Source organism: Falco cherrug, chromosome 2, assembly GCF_023634085.1.
Source record: "Falco cherrug isolate bFalChe1 chromosome 2, bFalChe1.pri, whole genome shotgun sequence".
Classification (NCBI taxonomy): Eukaryota; Metazoa; Chordata; class Aves; order Falconiformes; family Falconidae; genus Falco; species Falco cherrug.
In genome coordinates this window covers 48,248,691-48,270,447 of record NC_073698.1, presented here as the reverse complement: position 1 = coordinate 48,270,447, position 21,757 = coordinate 48,248,691, and positions in this window count along the sequence as shown.

Here is a 21,757-nt window from a genome sequence, read left to right as displayed (position 1 = left end):
CAATAATTAAATGCCTGTGTGAATTAAAATCATATTGATTGCAGAATTAATTAATATCAGGAATTAAATATTGTTGCCAAGATTGCCAAAGATAAAATGTAATTAATTTAATTTTGAAGATGAGCACTGGTTACACAGGAAGAAAAAAAAAGGATTAAAGCTTTTCCCAAAAAATCAATAAGATTGATTGAATTCTATATATCTTTCTGTTTTAAGTGTATATGAGTGCAACTAACAACAACCTATAAGCTATATATTTTAGGAATAAAACATTTTAAAGGACATTATTCCTGATTATGATCAGAAATATTTTTTTTTTTTGTCTTTGGGTGATTTCGCTTTCCTAAATCAATTATTTTTCCTAGAAGCTATGTGAATAGAAGTGCTTTAAAGACTTGGCAATATTCTCTGTAACACACACTTTTATGGAGAAAGGATGACTGTTTTCTTAAAGACAATAAACAGAAAAATAAAATACTTTTTTATAAAATTGAAAAACATAAACACTTGCAGTTTAAAAATGAGTTATACTAGGAGTATTGGAGGAAATAAGATTGGTGAGATAAGAAAGGATAAATAATTTTACAGAGTTTTGAAGAATATGAGAAGATTAGATTAAAACATTACACCTTTAAGTGTGTTGTTTTGAAAATCTACCCATGTAGCTGTCTGATAGAACATTTCCTAGAAAGGATAGCACAAAGACTGTCTCTCTTGGTGTAAGAAAGATTTAAAGGAAGTAAATTATGAGTGCAAATGTTTTTCCTGACATAGACAAAGTGCTGTGCATAGATGGGAAGCAGTGAAGCAGTACAGCAGTGACCTGACCTGAGCTGCCTTTGGTGCCTAGTAACTCCACACACCACCTCTCCAGTTCTGAATGACCACCATAACAGATGGAGCTCAAAGTCATGGACTAAATGAGCTCAGTGGACACTTTGTGGACATTAATGGATATTTTACAGCATTGGTCTGTAGACTAAGAGAGTAATATCTGTGTATGTATCAAAGGAAAGGAAGAGGGTGGTGGGTTAATGAGGATATATTGGATAGTGGGTGACCTGAGCATGACAAAATTGGTATGGAATAAGGGGTGAAGTTTGTACTGATTTTGGCTGGGATAAAATTAAATTTCCTTGTAGTAGCTTGTATGGTGCTGTGGTTTGGATTTATGATGAAAACAGTGTTGATAATACAGCTATAGATGACCAGTGATTACAGAGTCAAGGTCTTTTTTCTTTCTCACACTGCCCTGCTGTCAACTAGGTTGGGGGTGCACAAGAAGCTGGAGGAAGGCACAGCCAGGAAACCTGACCCCAACTGACCAAAGGGATATCCCATACTATATGATGTCATGCTCAGGAATAAAAGCTGGGGGAAGGGGGGCGAGGGGGGGGGGGCGAGGAGGGAGGGGGTGGGTGAGAAATGGGGACCAAACAGAATATTTTACAAGTGTACTTACAAGGACCACCTTGTAAAATTGTAAAACCAGCCAAAATAGAACAAAAACCACTGTTGTAGGTCATACATTGTCCTAAAGGTGATCAAGTATCTTCTCTGTCTACACAGATAGTTTAGTTAAAAACCCCAACAACCTAGGAATTTTTAAAAAATGGTATTCTACAATGTTTATTAATACTTCTAAATCTGTGAAACCTCTTCCTGCTTATACTCACACTAACGAATTTGCAGAGCTGGCCACATGGTGCATAACCTGAACTACTGAAAGTGACTTATATATTGATAGTAGCTTAATACTTTCCTAGAAATGCTGGGTATTATTGTTATTGATATTTATGAGGCATCCTGAATGTAGGGGATGTTCAACAAGCAAAATTACTTGATGCTACTGCTTAACATAGCAACATTGAAATCACATAATATTGACTGTACATAAATATGTACATAAAAATTTTGACTTTGTGTATAAATATTGACTGTTTTGTATGTGCTATCTGTTGCCTGGTAAGAGACAAAATGTTTATTAGAAGGGTGGAAACCTTAGCAAAGATATCATTACAAGATAGTATTTGAACATTAAAGTGCAAATCCATTGCCAAGTCCAAAGTAGGGGAGGGAAAGCAGTAGTACATTCTTAAATATAGCTTTTTAATATGACCACAATGCTTGATAGTCATCCAAATGAGGTTTCATTCCCCCCAGTGGAAGGAGCTCTCTGGGATCAAACTCCTGATTTCCTCTGTATTGCTCTGTGGCTGCATAAAATTTTGTGACTAGATTAAGTTTCTATACAACAGAAGTTAAGGCTCATTGGATCAGATACCATTTCTCACAGTAGTGCATACCATTACCCTTTCCTCAGTAAAGCTTTACCAAATAGTAGCAAGATTAAACAGGCTGTTTTTCAGATAATTAATAATCTAAGTGACTGCATGAAAAGAGGAAATTCTTGTTTCTACAGGCAATTTATTTGTATGTATTAAAACTACCTTTTTAACATTATTTTTCAGTACCTCTATTTCAGAATAATGGGGCAGTGTATCAGTTTTTTTATGTTAGGTTTTTAAAAAGACCTTAATCCCTAATTCCATATTACACAGAATCCCTATGGAATAAGACTTTCCCTTTTTTCCCCTTCTCTCCAGAAGAAAAAACATTTGAGAAGTCATTTGAAATCCTCCTAGAAATTATGACACAGTCTGTGTAAGGAATTAAGATGCAAAGTTTAACTTAAAAAATCAGGGGAGTTGGGTTGGGTTGAGAAACCTTTAGATCTTTTGTCTGTACATTTTAGAATCCTTTTGCATGATTCTTACATTGGTAAAGTGAAGAACGGCAGAGTATTATTAGTTTGAGCAAGCTAGATACACTAGAGTGACAATACACTAAAAATAGAATTCAACAATAAGCTCCTTTATGAAGCCATCTGTCTGAAAAGTTATTTAATAATGTAGTTGGACAAGAAAGAATTTTCATCAGACTACTTTTCAAATATTCAGTTGTGTACTGAAACTAACAAGTACTTAAAGTTTGACATTATATTTATTTTAGGTTATTTTCTTCTCTTGATAGTTAAATAGTCATCTTAAGTAATGATTGTTTTCATTACATATTAGCTTTAAACATATGTTTTAAGTAAAACTTTAAATATTTTCTGGAGTTAGGTCTATTCTTTTAAAAGTTATTGAGTAACCAGATCATCATAGGTAATCAACCACATAGGAATTTTCAGACAGTATAAAAAGAGACAGTTATCACAGTTTTGGGATATATATTTTGAAATAGTTGTAGAAATGTGATCTTTCTACACAGTATGATGAAAAGCCTTCTAAGACTGCAGTACAAGATTCGTTCTTCATATTATAGGTACCTAAATTACTTAGCTTCATCACCTGGGATATTTATGAAGTCCATAGAAGGAGGTTGGCATCTTTCAGTTCAGACATAGCCTGATCATAGACGATCTTAACTAGAGATTTTAGTTCTCTAGAAATAATCACTTTCTCTTCTTGTACAGGAAACCTAAACTTGGGATGCTCAGCAAGGTAAAGATAGGTGGAAGCTAACATTAGGGACAACTAGCTAAATAAGGGTTCAAGAAGGCTTTCTCCATGTCAGTTCAGAAGGAACCTTGAGGGTTTTCTTGTTTACCTCTGCATGAAAGAGGATTTAATTTCAATAATTATGCAGTCAAACCTCATTTTAATAAATAATTTTCATAGGTAGGGCTTTAAGTTTAGCAGCTCATCCTTTTTTCCTGTTCTCAAAGCCACTACCATACTGATAAATTAAATGACAGTTTAACTGAAAAGGTAGTGCTATACATAGGAATAGCCAGCTGACAGTTCATAGTCAGTGATATATTGAAAACTGGATTTTACTTAAATAAATAAATAAATAAAAATAAAGAAATAATTGGATCTGACTTTGAAGTTGGCCTTAATTTGAGTAGTCTGAACCAGATGCCCCCAGTGCTCTCTTCTGATAACTGTGGCATCTCTGATTCAATTTCTCATTTGTTTCTGTATATGCATAAGTTCAGCTAGCAGCTGAACTGAATAAATACAGAACAAAAAACGTGCAGAGGCTGAGGTTTGTTTATCCTGGAGGAGAGGAGCTAAGGGGTCAGAAATCTAAGGAAAGATAAAATTTCATTCTTCAGGGCTCTAACATCTGATTATACAGAAAATGGAGTTAGAGTTTTCACAGCAGTACACAGCAAAAGAACAAGAGGCAGCAGTCACAGGTTGAGGCAAGGGGAATTCTGGCAGCTCATAACAAAAGAAAACTTTTCAGGATGAAGGTGATAAAGCATTGGGAGTTGCTTAAATAGGCTGAGGTATTTCCATCCCTGGATATGTTTTGGACTCAAGTGGACAGGCCCTGACCAATCTAATGTGACACTGAAGCTGGTCTTGCTTCCAGTGGTAGTTTCTAACAGATGATTTTCCAGCAGCTCTACAGTAGGTATTCTAGACGTTGAGACCATGTTTTCTTAATTTATTATTTCTTCCTTTAATACTTTGACTTCGCTGCTGCATGTGAAATGAATATAAAAAGAAGGCTTATATTTTTTCTCTTATGAGAAATATGTCTTGTTAATCATTCATTCTGTAATGATGCAATTGCTGTGGTCCAAAACCAAATGAATGTGCAGAGAAAAAAATGGATGTGGACACCAAATCACTTTAATCACAGATGTATGCAGTTTTAGAAATTACGTGACTTCCTTGTTCAATGGGAAAGATGGCACAATCTGGGAGGGAATTTATATGGGTTAGCATACTGGTTCCTTACACAGCTTTCCTGTGCTATGGAAGAAATCAGGCAGTCCAGCAGGAGAGTTAGGGAGTTAGTACAGGGTGCCCAGATATGCTTAGTGTAGAGTCATCAGTCCCCAGTGTCTCTCTGGTTCCCAGGATTAGATAGAGACTACCACCTTGGTATTAGGTGTTTGAAATGCATGGTTCTTTCTGACTTGGTATTGCTGCTTACAGCAGTCAAAAGAAGATGCTTCTGGACGAGTGGTTATTCTCGATGATAGGTTTTTTGTACAGTTTGGCTGCCCATTTGCTTGAGATCATATAAACTGTTCAAGGTTCATTCAGTCATTCAGAACAAGAGCTTGATTATATATTGCCTACTTAAAAGGTCGATTAGAGTTCACAGGCTTATGCTAGCAGCCGTGCTATCCAAGCCTAACTCAGCCTAACTGCCACAGTAATTAATAAACATTTCTAAAAATAGCAGCTGTCCATAAGTTGTCTGTGTGTCCTAAACTCTCTGTCTACAAATAAATTGAAAATGTTTATAATTCCTTCAGGGATTAATTCTTTCAAGACTCAATTGCCAAAGGACTGTGATATCTCAGCTGAATGTATTGCAATCTACTGGAATTATATTCATATATAGATGATCCTATTTGTACTTGTGTGAACTATTAGATACATTATTTTAATTTGGTAAACTAAATATCTCTATTTACTTAAAACTGTGAAGAAAACAGCGAGATACCCAAAGGAACAGTCTGTTTATTCTTCTGTTTTTTAAAAAAAACTGTGAAGTTAAACTGCTATCGATAGACTATGAATTGCTCAGAAAGAGATACCAGGAAGGAGGAGAGTCTTTCTGACGTGTAGTTGCCCACTTGTGCTCTGCCTCCTCTCTGTGTCTCTCCACCTGACTGTGGTGGACAACTTCTGAGCATTCTGTCTCACTGGGCCTGGGCGGTAGGTTAACGAACTGCCTGACCAACTGAAGTATAAGCAATCTTGTTAATTTATGTAGGTTATTTTACATCCCTTACTGACCTCCCTGTTTCTGACTAATTGTTTGCCTCATTCTTAAAAAAGGTCTTGAGCATGCCATAAAGCAGCTTAAGGAGAAAGTTTAGACAAACCAGAATTATCCTTAAATATAATAATGATAAAAATATATAGTAGCTATGTTTCTATTAGAAAATTATATTAAAACAGGGAAAGTTTCCATGCACTGGAACCCAATCAACCATCTTGCTAAACTGTTGGAATGATCCCTAAAAGAGTGTGGCTTGTGCTCACTGGTTTTCTCAGAAAATTCCAAAGCATTTTTTGAGCATTAGCATTGATCAGAGGCAACTTAATAGGTATTTCCATGCTTTGGAAAGCAAGAGAATTCAACCACAGGAACAATTTTTTTTCCTACTGTTTTAAGGGTTTTGTGAGTTCTTTTCATTTTGTGTCTCTTTACCTCATGACCCAAGCACAATTAATTTATTAGAAAAGTATTAATCCATGAGGACCTGGCACATGAAAAAAAGTAGCAGGATGGTGCCATGCAACTATCCAGTATACAGTAAGTGAAGGTCTGTATCTATGAGATGAGCATGCCTTGCAGTGCATCCTTCAGTTCTTGCATGAAGTGTATTTTGCCTCAGTCTCGGCTCCATGTTGTGGGGAACTGTGTTAGCGCTCCACTCCACTGCACATGCAGATTGCCTCCCAGAGGGAAGAAGAAAAAATATATGCTTGAGTCAGTCTCTTCATGGACATAATTGGAGCATATTTTCTTCTCAAATGAAATGAGGCCAGTGAGTCCAATCTGCCTAGGGCAGGATGTACTGAAATGTAGATCCAGCCGCAGGGTGCATTGGAGATTTTTGTATGTTACACTTTGGAAAATAATTGAAGAATTTTCATGAGGTGTATTAAAGCCTTAAAGCACTCGTGTTTCAACACTAAGATTTATATAATGAAGAATTAAATAAAAATATTGAAATTACTTAGCAGGAAGGAAGAAGTGGAAAATACAGGAATGCATTTGTATAAATCACCCAGATGCAAGGAAAAGATAATGAACAGCATTCAACTAGCTGTTTGCTGATAAAGAAGGGAGCAGAAACCTGGAACACTATGTCTTTACTATTTAAAATGTTAGATGATATTTGCTTAATACCTGAAATAGTTATTTTAATCTGTTCACAAACATGACACGGTTACCACTCATTAATTGGCAGGGATACAAGTACTGAATAGTAGGGGTCTTGTAGATCAGAAATGAAGTGCAGTGTCAAAGCTGTATGTGAAAAAAGTACAAATATATCCCACATAATGGTTAACTCATGCCAATGTTATTAACATCATACTTTGAGAAATATTTACAGTTGTTGTGAGCTGTTCTGGTTTTAATTGCATTCCAGTTTAATGGCTTTTTGGAAAGAAACCACAAAAATTGCATAATTCATAAAGTAGATAGTATATACACTGAGAACTTCATTATCCTTGCTAAGTGTTAAAAGTTTGTTCAGCTTAGGTATTTTAAGAGTGGATTTTATTCTTCTTTGAGATCCAGGCTGTTTCAAATTTCTTTCAAGGCTCCTTATAATTACTATTTTAAACATTCCCTGTACTTGAAAGTTAGTGATATTTTCATTACAGCTGAACTACAGTAACTACTTTAAAACTGAAATATTTTGACTAATGTATATAAATGTGTTTGAATTCTTCCTTATATTAGGAAAACACGTGAGTGCATCAGCATTTATATGCATAATATGGCATTAAATGGTGAAAAACTGATGATATTTTAACATAGCATTTATATGACCTCTTCAGTACAGTTAAATATAGTTTATTAATGAGTCAGCCACATGTGACTGCATTTCCCTGGGCTTGGAGACTAAGCAGAACAGAATTAATCCAGTTTTATTATGCAAAAGAATAGAATTTCAGTGGCTTGTTTATGAGAAGCATTCTTTCTGTTCTTATGTAGCATGCTGTAGAAAATATTTTCTACTAACGAGAACAAAACAAAAATATTCATAGATTCATTTGTTTCTCGGTTAATCTCTGCATTTGTATGGAGAGTCACTCAAAACAATCTAGGATAATACAATTTAACCACGTAAAGCTTTTAAAAGAAAAGGCTTTGTCTTTCTGTCCTGCAGTAGTTTTTGCATAGCATAATTTTTAACATGAAACAATAGGAAATAAGGGAATATAAATATGTTGGTTCACTTTAACTGTATTTAAAAAAAAGATTGTAAAATAAGATTTTTAAAAAAATGTAAAAAAGAGCAGTAAAAACCTGACTGTAAAACTTCTTCATTGTCAACTGTAATTATTGATTCAAAAATCATCCATGCTGCAGCATTCTTCCACAGTTTTAGCACATAAATAAAACCAAAGCAAGCAGTGGTAGAGCAATGTCCAATATTATTGTGATGCTAAGTCACAACATAGGTCAGCAGTTGGAAATTTGGTCATCCGAAGTCCCAGTTAAAAAGAAAAATGCATCCTGCATTTGAATAACAAGTAAATTCTTCAGAATTCACGAAAAAAAAAAAGTGAACTAATTTCAGAATTTTATTGAAATAAAAATATATTCTGGATATATAAAATAATTATATTTTTAAATTGCATGAATTATAATTTATAATATAAGAATAATGAAGACTACAAGAAGGACTTATGTTACTGAAATATAATGTATGTTAGTATACAGTTTATATGTGATGGTGATCATAATTTGATCTCTTATAATGGTAAGTCAGGATAGTATTAGAAGAACACAGATTGTTAATTTGTAATAATTTAAAAATGATTTTTTTAATGACACATTGTCTTTTTTGTACAAGTCTTTCTAATGAGAAAAGTATTTTGTTAGGAAATTTTGCTCAGCTGTGTTCAGATTATAGTTCTGAATGTTTTAAATACCTTTTCAGAATTTAACTGTGCAAAATAAAACATGGAAATTCTGAAAGGTTACTAAGGACATCTGAAATGTATTTGCATTAAATTTCTATATGTTTTTGTCATTACTGATATTCTATTACATTAAAGTCAACTTTTTAGCCAGTAATTCCTGTGACACCACACTAATTTAAAAAAGTAGGAAAGTCATTATGCTAAGCAAGTAATCACACAGTAAGAGAGAAAATTATCAAGGGTAGTTAATGCTGCAGGGCAAATTTGTTGCAAAAATTATGCTGGGAAAGAAAAGTATAGTCAGAAGCCAAATACATGATCTGCATTAAGCTAAATATTCAAATGGGAGACATGAGAAGTGGATACATTTTCCCTGAAGAAAATTTCCTGCTAGCCTTTGGGTTGACGGAGATTTCTCTTTCTGTCTCTTGAATGCACTGAAATGGCTATCTCTGACTCAAATCCAACAAAATGATCTGCAAACTCTGCTCATAAAATTTAGTATGCCAGTTATACAACTGCACATCTGTGTGGTCTTATTGTAATTTTACAATCTTCCAAGTCTATTCTCCTTTTTATAATTCTGCTTCTAGAAAACTACATTTTAGAGAGAATATTTTTTTTTTTTTATTCAGTGGAGATGGATCTGGTTTGGTATTGTTGTTTTTATTTTTTTAAGTAAGAATCTTATACATGGCATAGAAGGATTATTTATGATACATTCAGGTTCAGATTTTATACAAATTCCACATAGATAATTTGAGGGCTCGTAGGAATAAAACTTAAGTTTCCAGGACAGCATAGCCCTTTAAATAAAATAGAATACTAATAAAAAAAATAAAAAATATTGCAACCAAACTGACAATTTTGTTATGCTACATTTTCTGTACAATATATGAGAAATCACACAACCAAAAAAGACACTGTTCCATGTAAAAGGTGCTTGTGTCTTCAGGGTTTTAGTTTGTTTATTCTAAAAATATATGCTATTTGTATTCTATGCCTTAATATCTTTTGGGAGTGTCTCTTTTTGTAATGAAATTTAATCTGTTGGTTTTCATTTTTTCTTGAGCAGTAGAACAGCCAACATTAAAGAATTCGATAGCAGCTTCAGCTCAAGCTAGCTGAAAATGGTAACTTTTGTCTATTACTGCTGTGTGTTGTAGTGTTATTTCTGAGTTTCCAGCTACAAGTCTATGCAACTCAATGGTGAGAGAAACAAGACTGAGTGTACTATGCAGTATGCTGTGCTTTATCAGGAGGATAAGAAGCTATAAAAATGTACATTGCATTATTTATAGAACTTTGGACTTAGAGTCTTTCACTTAAGGATCTCAAAACACTTTCTCACCATTAGCCAATAGACACAACAGAATCAGAGAATAGTTTGTGTTGAAAGGGACCTTTGAAGATCATCTAGTTCAACTCCCCTGCCATAAGCAGAAACACCTTCCACCATTTGGTTGCTCGAAGCTCTGTCCAATAAAACCTTGAACATTTCCAGAAAGAGGGCATCCACAACTTCTATGGGCAACCTGTTCCAGTGTCTCACCACCCTTGTTGTAAAACAATTTCTTCCTTATGTCTGTTGCAATTGAGTTACGGCAGTTAGGAAATAACACAACAGAAAAAAAAATAGTAAGCAGCCAAAAGCTTTACCAAAGGTCAAACTCTACTATCCATACTGTTTCTCCATCTTCCAGAGGCCAGACCACGCTGTTCCTTGTCTCTGCTTCATCAGGGTTTTTCTCCCACACTCCTCAGAGCTATTTAACCACTTTGCTGTAGGATCACAGCTGCACATCGTCAAAGCAAGGCCACAGCTGCATATTATCAATGTCAATCAACCCACTGTCTTTGTTCCACTACATATGTCCAATCTAAATCTACCATCTTTCAGTTTAAAACTGTTGCCCCTTTGTCCTGTCACTACCAAACCTGGTACAAAGTCTTTCCAAATTTTTTAAGCACCCTTAAAGTATTCAAAGGCCATTGTTTTTGAAGTATAATGAAGAGTGGCTTGGTAACTACATCAGCCAATTCCCTCAGGTCCTGAGACTCATCTTGTCAGGTCCCATGGACTTGAGTATGTTCAGGTTCTTCAGGAGGCCTCAAAGCTTACGATGGAAGGGACTTTACCCCCAAGTCTGTACCATGAGATTCATAGACTTGAGAGATGGGAGGAAAGCGATCACCAGTCAAAACTGAGCCAAAAAAGTTGTTGAGTACTTCAGCTTTCTCCACTTAGGTTGTCATTAGTTCTCCTGTCTTATTTGTCAGGAGGGTACATTTTTGTTTTATATCCTCCTTTTCTGTCCAATACACCTGTAGAAGCCTCTGCTATTATTCTTTGCATACCCTGCCAAATTCAGTTCCATCTCTCCCTCAGCTTTCTGGATCCCATCCCTACAAATCCAGGCAACATCCCTATATTATTCACAGGATATAAGTTTCTTTTTCCACTGCCTGTGTATTTCCTTTCTTCCATCCATGTATTACTATTGTAGGCATGCATCTATACTCTCCTTCTAGGGACAGAGAAGCAAGAATTGCATTCAAATTGCCCACCATACCTCGAATGCAAGCATACAAACATAGTGATATATTTTTGTTTAATAAGGTAACAGTATGGGATATCCTGCTGATCCATTCTTCTTGCTGAATTCTGAAGATAGGTGCCTCGCTGCAATGTAAGGTGCGATGTAAAGAAAGATATCTAAGCCTGTATTCAGTCATGGGAAGCAGAAATAGATTCTTACAGAGCTTTATAAATATACAAGTTCTGAAACTGGTTCTACCCAGCTCCCAAAGCTGCATTTCTTTAGTGTTCAGTAATAAAACACTTCTGTATCCTTGGGGCCTTTGATGTCCACCCCTGTATACCTTCAAGGCTTCTGCTACCGTCTTTTGTTTATACTCTCAGGCGTACCTGCTACAAAAGGGAATCAGAAAGATGATAGCTGAATTTAAAACATTGATTTTTATGAGCCTTTCAAACAGGAATGGTAAATATTTTTGGGGCATTCTTTGGTATAGATTCTACATCCCATGTCTGAATTTCCTCTGTTGACTTTGCCAGATGACTAGTCCAACCACCAACATCATGTGACCAGAGATGCAGCAGGGCCAAACTACAAATTTAGATGTTTTCCATGATGACCACCAGTCTGTAAGAACACAGAAATTTTAAAGGAAAAAAAAAAAAGGAAAACCAAACTAACTTACACAAACATTTGTATCCTAATAAAGCATCTCTGAAATCAGCCTTCAAGATTCTCTTACTGGTTTGATCTCATTGCTGTCTGTCAGCTCAAGTGTGGCCAGCATTAAAATGGACAAACTTTAAGATCTTTCCTGAATTTGGTCTTCTGTGTTTTGTTTTTGGTTTTTGGGGGGTTTTGGGGGTTTGTTGTTTTTTTTTTCTTTTGGGGACTGGCACTTTGCTCAAAGATGTATCCATTTTTTTCAAATAACTTTTATTTCTCATATTGCTTAAGGTAAGGAACTCCAGGCTTTACTGCCAAGCTTATCAGATAAATTTCAGAAAGCTCCCTTTCTACTCTTTCATCGTCAATGACAGACTTGCGCTACAGGGCCAATGTTCTAGGCAACAATTCCCTAAACATACTGCTACTGCAAAGGAAAACAGCTTCTTTCCTACCCTGGATTGATTTTGAAAAGAAATGCAAGTACCTAGGATAATGTCATCCATATCTTTTCAGGTTATGCAGTATTGGTGTAAGTAGGATGTACATAAGGAATCATGACTTAGGGACTGAACAACATGAAGAACCTGCCCCATAGCAAACACAATCCCTTTGAGATCTTGTTCTCCAGCTTTACACAGAATGACCTTGACATGAATAGCCTAGTATGCAACACAGCATGCATATCGTAATTTAACCTGAAGCTCTGAAAGCATTTTAGAACAACCTACTATTGGTAGTGCTTGAATAAATTTATTATAAGAAGCACGCTGTTGTAGCTATTTCTGAGGGTTTTGGGTTTTTTTCTTAATTCTCTTGAATTTATGCTAGAAAATAAAGCTATCTTTATAGGCGTGCATGAGACAAGCATGATTCTCTTATGAACATGTGAAGTCCCATGATGGTACCTGACAAGTTACATTCATGTGGTTTATTGAAAATAATAATAAATTATTATTAATTCTTTAATAATAAGTTAGAAAAACAATCCAATAGGTTTCCTAATAAAAAATTATCTCAGAAAGTGCAGATTCAGGTTAATAATACTGTACTTAAAAAAAGCAAATACTGGCTACCAGCTGGGGTAACAATTTTTCATTAAAAATTTTAGAAAAAAAACATGTACCAAAATGATAGTGAGTCTATGAAGTGTCATATTTACATATTGCCTTTTAAATAGCATCATCAGTAATATTTTTTAGAGTTTCAGAAATCATTACAATGCATAAAGAAGCCCATAAAGTAATGATTATTTGTATAATTGAATAAAATATATTATGTATACCTCAAACATATAATACACAAATTAAGTAAACCATAAACTCCACAATATAAATGAGTTGGAAATTACACTTTAAAGTAGGTTTACAATTTGTTATAGTTTTAATACTACATGTCAGGATATATAAAGATATTTAAAATACAAGCATATTTATTGTATTTTTCCTTATAACATTTAAAATAATTTTATGAAGAAGAATTACATTACTTTTGACATTAATATACTGTTCCTTAGTATTAAAATATCAATTATACTTTCATAAATTTTAAAGCAAGTTAGAATATGTGCTAACAGAAAGTATAACACAGCATATAGGAAAATAACATTTTAGGATAATTTTGTGGGAGTTATATCTAGGGAACTGAATGAGAATTGCCTTTCTTCTATAAGATTTCACCTCTGTAGAATTTTATAGCAGTACTATCCTCTATTAAATTTTACAGGAAGCTAAAAAAAGCTCTAGAAGAGGCACTAAGTTACTAAGACTTTTCCCATAAAGGTTAGAGAATCCCTGAGGCTTTCTTATAGGCACTGAAGCACAGTGCATGATGCTGGTGTGACAAAAACCACAAATTTTATGTAGAGAACTTCTTACACAAGAATCAGTACGTGCCTGATTCCTGAGACACTGTGCGCTGTACTAGTCACTGTTTATGTCCAAGAATGAATTTGCCCGCTGGTGGCACAACATCATCTGCTGTTTATATTTGATAACTGAATGCTTTTCTTCACCAGCTAAAGTCAAATTCCAAGAGATCTGACTGTAAGACCAAGAACTAAATTGAATCACTGTATGCATATATATCAACAGAAAATTTCTGCCCTTAAATATAGGGTCTTAGTTTTTAGCTGATCTCATACAAGTTGCATTTTCGCATGAGGTATAACTTGCAAATAAAACAAATGTAAACAACACTACTCAGAATCAAACCCACTACAGTATGTTTCAACTATTGTCTATTTATAGAATCATAGAATGGTTTGGTTTGGAGGGAAGATTAAGGATCATCTAGTTCCAAACCCTCTGCCACGGGCAAGGACATGTTCCACTAGATCAGCTTGCTCAAAGCCTTGTCCAACCTGGCTCTGAGCACTTCCAGGCAGGGGGCATGCACAACTCCGGGCAACCTGTTCCAGTGTCTCACTATGCTCATGGTAAAAGATGTCTTCCTAAAACCTAACCTAAATGTACCCTCTCTCAGTTTAAAACCATTACCCCTTGTCCTATCACTGTGCTCCCTGATAAACAGTCCCTTTCTCGTAAGTGGCTCAAACGTCATTTGAGAGGAGGTAGATAAAAAACTCCCATTTGTGATGTAATGTCCTCCAGAGAAGTTAAATTTTGAAAGACTTTCATAATCTTTGTTACTTGTTCTGCAGAAATGAATATTTCATTAAATGCCCATGAAAGTTTATCCTAAAAGACTTTCTTATGCCAATTCTGCTTAAGACCATAGAAACTCTGGCTGATCAGGAAACCTGACCAATCTTTTGGGGTGAGTTATTCTGAGTGTGACAGTCATTCTCTTTCAAATATTCCCTTCAGAGAAGTATAGTTAGTGTAACTTATTTGTGGTTGAATTGAAGCTTTTAAATAGGTTCTTCTGTCCTTGTCTGAAAAAGGAAAGAATGGGGCAGGAAGACCACAGGAAGATACTTCCAGCATGGGGTTAGATAGACCTTCACATAGAAGGACTGCTATGGATATTACTGTACCCATTAGAATTAACTCATTAGCTGTGTTTTTTAACACTGATGCACTGACAGTCAAGACACCCTGCCAGCACTCTTAGATTCACTACAAAAGGTTACGTATCGCAAGTTACACACACCAAAATATATACACATACATGTGTATTTATATACCTATACCTGCATATACATACAAGATAATTCTGTGTAAAGAAAGGAGATTTAACTTGACAGTTAGGAACAAATTCAGCTGAAATTACATTCATCTATTTGATGTCTAATTCAAACTGGATAGTTGTGATTCCAGTGATTGCAAAATAGTCTTAAAAATACTTCATGCATTTTAGCATGTCTCCTTGGTTTGTCATGGCTTGTTACAGTAATACCATTCACAACACTTTATGCCATGACACAATGTGACATATTCTGACCAAAAAGCAACAAGACTTCATACAGAATGTCTGAAATTTGCCTTTAAACACATGATATGTTTTGAACTATTAATATTAATTTATAGTAGCAAGTATGATTTCAGTTTGCATAAAAGCTAGAAATTCCCGCCCTCTGCTGTTATATTGGGGACTTTAGAAAATCTTAATTAAGCAAAAGATTACAGAGAAATTTAGCAATGAGTTATAGATGAAGCTTCATTTAAACCCTATCTACAAATGCATCTACAGTTTTACTGCAAAAAGAATTCAAAGGCAAAATAAACATTTTATTTAATGGTAAATCAATACTTTTAGCTTTCTTCATAATCTCCTAAAATATGAAAAAAATAGATTGGTTGCATGTGTTTTTAATTAACGTTCCTGGAGTTTCAGCTGCCAGCACTGTCTGCAAAGGACATCAGCTTAAATTTCTTTCACTTCTTATTTCACTGAACACTTTAGAGAGTGGTTTATTTATCACCAAACAATTTTTCAATCACTTCTGTTATCATAAAAAAAAAAGAAAAGGCATTATGAACAATGGTTTTACTGCTTAAAACATTTTTCACACTCTTACAATGAGTGTTTTTTACAGCATTGCTGTTCAGTTGCTCCTTTATTAAAATTTCATTTATAAGAAAAAGTTTAAGGATGAAAGTATAGTTGCAGAGAAATTTACTTTAAAATTGATGTAGAGAAGTAAAGAAACTTATTTTAAAAAAATATCTTTTTCTTCAGATAAAAGCTATTTCACAGATAGTAACAAGAAGGAACATGCAGCTTAAGATCGAGACACCTTTCTCAAATCATGTTTGTCTCATTAAGTGCAGAGGAATGAAGGCAGTGGGCTGATTAGCATTGATAACATACAGCTGTGGGCTGACTTCAGGGGCAGCGGGTTGGCCAATGTAGATAAGGTGCAGCTGTGGCTGGTTCTGTTAAGTGGTTGAGAGCCAATGGAGAGAGAGCAGCCGAGGAAGAGAGAGAGGAAGAAGCAAGAGAAGAGAGAACATACACCCTGGGTGAGATGAGGAGAAGGCAGCAGAGGGACTTGTATGGTAAAAGACCTTGTTGCAGCCTTATAAGTACAACTAAATTATAAAAAAAGAGATTAGACAGTTTCCTATAAAGCAACAGTACTAGAAGTACAGCATTTGATACTACCCTAAACAACATTGTCTCTAAAATGGAGACACCGTGATCTGACAGGTGGACCACTCCTTGGATAAGGAATTGTGTAAGAGGGACCTTGACAGGCTTAAGTTTTGGGTCTATGCAAAACTCATGAATTTCAATAGGGCCAAGTGTACAGTCCTGCACCTGTGTCAGGGCAATCCCAGACATGGATACAGGCTGGGCAATGGGTGGATTGACAGCAGCCCTGCAGAGAAGGACTTGGTGTATTGGTGGATGAAAACCTGAGTATGAACCAGTAGGGTAAGCTAGCATCCCAGAAAATCAGTAGTATGCTGGGCTACATCAGAAGAATCGTGGCCCCAGTAGGTCAAGGTAGATGGTTCTCCCCCTCTACTCTGCTTTCATGCAACCCCACCTGGAGTACTGTGTTTAGCTCTGGGGACCCAAGGATACAAATGGCATGGACCTGTTGGAGCGAGTCCAGAGGTGGGCCATGAAGATGATCAGAGGTTTGGAGCAACTCCCCTGTAAGGATAGGCTGAGAGAGTTGGGGTTGTTCAGCCTCAAGAAGAAAAGGCTCTTGGGAGACCTGAAAGAGGCCTTCCAGTATGAAAGGGGGCCTACAGAAAAGATGGGGAGGGACTCTTTGCCAGGGAGTGTAGCGATAGGACAAGGGGTAATGGTTTTAAACTGAGAGAGGGTACATTTAGGTTAGGTTTTAGGAAGACATCTTTTACCATGAGCATAGTGAGACACTGGAACAGGTTGCCCAGAGTTGTGTGTGCCCCCTGCCTGGAAGTGCTCAGAGCCAGGTTGGACAAGGCTTTGAGCAAGCTGATCTAGTGGAACATGTCCTTGCCCATGGCAGGGGCGTTGGAACTAGCTGATCCTTAATGTCCCCTCCAAACACAACCATTCTATGATATGATTCCATGATTTTATGCCTGGTTTTGATCATTTATTCTTAGTAGAAATTTGGCAACTTCTTTCCAAAGGCAATTTCATCCATTAGCAATGTAAAATCTGGGGTAAAATAGATGCCTAAATTGGTATATCTTACTGTACATCATAATCAATAGCTATATTCAAACATGATATAAACAATTGTTCTTTTTTATTGCACATGCAGGAGAAAAATCTGTAAAAGATAGCAAATAATACAATTTGTGTGCAATGATTATTTTACTGATACAACACTAAGAAAAAACACTTATGAAACATTTATACTCTGTTTTCAGCAGGACTTGAGCTTACTATGTTTAGTCCAACACCTCAGAAGATTTTGTATTATATATAAGGTATTTGAGATCTAAAGGTTGAGTATTAATCTATATGTTCTTTATTAGTGCAGTGTCTTCTAAGGAATAAAGTGGCCTCACATACTCAGGGTATCCATAATATATTATGAAGCTAGAATGGTCAGTGAAATCAATAATTTATAATCCAGAAAAGTCTATAAACATTACAATATAAATATTTTAAAGATATTTAATGTGGTTTGTTGTATCAGCCCTTTGAAGTCGATTTTTGCATGGTTTAAACAGGCTTTTGCTGTCATAATACCTTTTTGTCCATTTTCTTTGAATTTTTTGGTGTATATTGGTGAGATGTCCTTTTGTTCTTTTCAGCATGACTCTTATATGAAATTACTGTTGTAGAAAAGAACAGGAAGTCCTTGAATGAATATTGGCAGGGAAGTTTGATACAATTTCTGGTCTCTAGACATCTACTTTGCAAATTGAAACATTCCCAGTTTTCTGTTCATCATCTCTATCTATCATCTATCTATCTATCATCTTCAGATACCACCGGCATTCAGATATCAGCATACATTAAAAGTGTTAAATTTATACTGTTGATTTCAAGTGTTTACTGCATAAGTTTTATTTGTCTGCCCAGCATCACAACATCCACCAGCTTCTCCCCTCCCCTCCCCTTCCCAGGTCAATGGGCATCTTCTGTTACATATTTATTAGCAACTGTAATTTTTTTAAACATATCTGAATCTCACTTAATTGTGTTGCTTTACTTCAGATGATTTTGCTTTTGAATCTTACCTTTGTAATTCTTCAGTACTGTTAATCCGCTACCAATGTTGGTATAGCTGCTGGAGAAATATTTTCCCTCTTTGAAGATCACTTTTCATAGACATTTTTTAAGAAATTTGTACCTTTCTTCTGTCCTTTCCAACTTGAACCTAAGATATCATGTTATAGTTGTAACTCAGAGCATACTTTGAAGATTACTTTCAGATTGAAATAAATAACATGAAATTGTTTCATATACTTTGAGACAGAAAATTAATCTAAGGAAGGTTTTAAATATTTTTTGTGCACAGGTGAATTAGGTTCATAACTTCAGGTCTATAAAAGTTTTATCAAACAAGAAATGTGCAATGAATTCTTTGTATTTTATTTCGGTTTACCTCTCTCAAATGAGAGTATTAATTTTTGATTGATCTGCACATGAAACAACACTTTGTTCAACCTGGACAAAATTCTCTCAAAAAGTAGCCAGGAGAGCAACTCCCATCAGCCACTCATGTTACTTGTCTGATTAAAGTGCACAGTGGTGTAAAAGAAGGAGCAGGATGATATTTTGTGGTGTACGCCTTGGGTTTTTTTTCACTGCTCTGTAATTCCATCTTGCAACATAATTTACTAAGTACCAGGTGTTTTACATGAGTTGGAAACTTGGGTTTTATTCCCTTTATATCCCTAATACTGTCTTTAAACAGCTGTCAAGGTTATACTGCTTTAATCACCAGCAATTGACTACCTATAACTTTTTATAGCCTTGAGGTCTATTATCCGCTGTTTGTGCTTTCAAGGCCCTTGCTGTCAACTCAAGTATTCTGCTACATTGCATTCTTATTCTAGACTCACAGGTGGCTGCTTTAATGCAGAAGAACTACTTGTTATAATATTATTTAGTAAAGCGTGTGTGTGTGTGTGTATATATACGTGTGTGTATGGGGTTTGGCTGGTTTGGCTAATTATCTTCATAGCAGCTCATTTTGCTTCACCTATTAAAACTGCCTTAATCTCAACCTATAGGTTTTCTCACTTTTACCCTTCTGACTCTCTCCCCCATCCCGCTGTGGGGGAATGAGCGAGTGGCTGTGTGGGCCTGAGCTGCCTACCATGATCAACTCACCATGGCATGTGTCACTAATCATTACCTTGCACAATTCTACAAAGCTAGGTAGAAACTAAATCAGATCGGGTAACAGCGGCCCTGTTGGACAGTTTCTATGATGATTATATAAACTAAAATAAAGCTTAAGGCAGGCCAATAAAATCTAGGAAAGTCCTGAAAAATCTCAAGGTCTGTTTTGTTAGCTAAACACAAAGCTTGTGATCTGCTACAAATAATGGTGACTCCTATACATCTACCTATACACCAGGATGCAGTCTCGTGCCCCCTTACACGTTTTTTCAAATTTTGTTGCAACATGAGGAGCTTGAACCAGATCATAAACTGCAGGTTGTACAGACAGTAATAATAAAATGGATCTCAGCACATTCCAGTGATAAGGACAATGATTGCCAAGTTAAACGAGAAAGTCATAAATAAATATATCTTACCTATAAGATTAAAACCTTCATGTTCACAATTTTAAATGGCAAGTTTTTCACTTGTGATAAGGGTGACTCTGGCACCTTGCAGAGTGCTTATTCAGCCTTCTTTTTCTGCCTTTCTTGTATTCATCCTGTGCAGTCAGTGCTGATGGCTACGGTCATGATGGCTGCTAGCTGCTGACTTCAAGGTGGCAAGACTTCAGAGTAATTTGAGGAGGGAACCTGGAATTATTTGACGTCCTTCTTTCATCCCCTGATTGTCCTCAGCCGTCAATGGTATGTTATGTTTGTCACCTCTCCCTCCAAAATAAAGGGTGGTGAACGCATACACACCTGACTTATTTGATGTTTTTACAGGGAGCAGGATTTGTTCTGGTTTCACCAGGCACCTTGTCAGCTCTGGTACTAACAGCCATCTCTCCTGGCTCTTCTACACCCTTTGCACTGATCCAACTTGCACATTCTCCTGTACTTCTATTTGAATAACTATACCACGAGTCTCCATTTGCCCCTTTGTGAATACATATTTTATTTCTCTGTCTGCTTTACTTTCTCATAAAATATTAATACATTCTTGCATAACATGTTATTAGAAGTGTTACAATGTTACAAAATGCTTATGGACTGTTTCCATTACATTATTTCAGTACATCTATGCCTGGGTTTAAAGTAAATATTTTAATATCTTATTTAATAGTTGCCACTTATTTTATGGCTGCAAGATTCTGTTTTGCCTACTTCTCTGAGGTTTCATAAATGAATAAATAATAGCTGTTCCAGAACAAAAATGCATCCAGAAAAATAAGTGAAAAAAAGGTGATGGCATCTAAAGATTGGCCTAATGGGAAGAGGAAAGTATTTCAGTGATCAGGAAATAGTTATCAAGTGTAAGTGGTAAATACAGTAAAAGAGTAAATCGGTATAGTACAGAGAGGAATGAAATTTCACTAAGAGCAAACGGTTCATTCTCAACAAGATACAAAGACACTTCTGTGTTTTTAGCAGACCTTTTCCAAGATCCATATTTTCTGATCAGCAGAGTCAAATTAACCTTCCAAATTCTCATGGGCTGCACAGGAAATAGTAGTTATGACACCTAAGTTCTGATTTCTTTGCTTTTCAATATTGTCAATATTTTTTTTTCCTTTTTCTTTTTTTCACTTTTTCTATGCTTATTTTATGTATATAACAATATTGATACATTTTTAATTTTTAAATAAATATATATTTTATTTATAAAAAATAATTTTATATATGTATGTTGACTATATCTTTACCCAGTGCTAAATCTGATATTAAGTCACAGTTACTGAAGTGGTTTTCAAATTGAAAAATAATAGTTTATTACAATTATTATAATTCGCAATTAGAGAAGAAAATAATATATTCATAATTCACACAGGGATTATACTGGCTGCCTACACATTGTGTCTCCTAAATCCCATGAACAATATTGATCACTGAAATATTTAACAAAGGAAACTTATTTAAGCACTCTAGTTCAATTTTACTTTACATAGATCATTTCATCTCACATAAAAGCTTTGATTATCTTTTTATATGTTTTCCTTTTATTACATATGTATGACAAAGTTTCTGCTACAGTAAGATCTAGCATAGCAAATGAAACTTTTTTCTTTACACATTGAAAGCAGTACTCTACTCAAATTGCAAAATTATGCTCAGTAATAAAACTTCTGTATAATAATTTATGTGGATGATCATAAACAATCTTTTATAACTTACAGTCTGCTAACATTCAGCGACACTGAGAAAAGCTTCT